General features: G+C 35.1%; 1 non-coding gene across 1 annotated transcript; it reads right to left on the bottom strand.

Moving 5' to 3' along the window:
- Nucleotides 1–311: 311 nt before the first annotated feature.
- On the bottom strand, nucleotides 312–381 carry Smp_tRNA_01406_Pseudo_TTC.1.1. The gene has a single exon. It is a non-coding gene (tRNA).
- Between the last annotated feature and the right edge of the window lie 894 nt (nucleotides 382–1,275).

Raw genomic sequence — 1,275 nt, 5'->3', positions numbered from 1 at the left:
ATTACGGACGTAACAGTTAGATTTACACAACTTAATATGGCGGGAAGTTTATTTTATGTAAATATTAATAATAATCGAGATATATGGATTCACTTGGTATTATTTGTTTGAATCTTCCCTTTGATGTTTAGGACTGCAATTGATCAGTCTCTTATTAGTATATATGCATACTGTGCGTATTGCCTCGATATAGCCTTGATTCACAAGCATTATAAGCAAAGGTGGATAGTGGCTAGCAGTGGAATCCGGGGATGAGCGTTTCGTCCTATTTGGGACTGGTCAGCTGGATGTACATGCATCTCGGAGTTGGTTTCCACTCTGCGACTCGAACCCAGTACCTTTCGCTTGAAACGCCATCGCGTTATCCGCTCAGCTACTGAATCCTGATAGCCATAAAAATTTTTTCAGAAAATCGTTGTTTATTGAAATACATCCCAAGCTGATGATTGAAGTAGAAAAGTGAATACTTAAGGTTTTCGTTAATTTTTTACGTTGTAATATTATACACACAACAGAATTATTTCCATGAAAATATTGTAACTATTCACAGTTCGTCATCAACTCCTTGACATTTCTACTATTATTATGTGTTCTGATTTTCTAATTGTTCACTGTAACGAGTGGTGAAAAATACATATCATCTAAAAAAATGAGCTAGAAATTCTTGATAAAACATTGCTAGAAACCCAACCTAAAATCATCCTTTATTATTAAAGTTCCTATTAAATAACAGTATAATACTAAAACATATAATCAAAAGGTTTTGTTTCATTTTTATTAACTGATACAGATCTTGTTAACAATGAACGTATAATCTGAAAGCTTAAACTGTATGGGTAACTAACCATACTATTGTTTAATTTGAAGAAAGAAATAGACATTAGTCTACATTTCCTTTAGGAAGACAAGGAAAAGCGTCCAAGAAAGAAACATAAATAAAGACACTGATGGATTCATCAATACGACTATTTAACTGTATACGTTCAGTTAAATCAGTAGCCAAAAATCCTCAGAGTTTGAACTAAAGTTCATCTGTCATCTGTGAAGTCCAAATCGTCTAGTCGATCACAAAATGTCCATCGTATTCCGTGCTTCTCCTCAGATGTCGAATTCTTCATAATCCAGTCCACCATCAGGAGAAAGAGAAAGAGGGAGAGTAAGCAGCCTTGTCTGACTCCGGTCCTCACTTGGAATGCATCTGTCAGTTGTCCTCTATACACGACTTTGCAGTATAGTCCGTCGTGTGAATTTTGCATGATGTTGATGATCTTCTCA

The sequence above is a fragment of the Schistosoma mansoni genome, chromosome W, assembly GCF_000237925.1.
Source record: "Schistosoma mansoni strain Puerto Rico chromosome W, complete genome".
NCBI classification, from domain to species: Eukaryota; Metazoa; Platyhelminthes; class Trematoda; order Strigeidida; family Schistosomatidae; genus Schistosoma; species Schistosoma mansoni.
Note: the sequence above shows the minus strand (reverse complement) of the source record. Positions and strands in the feature narration are given on the sequence as shown.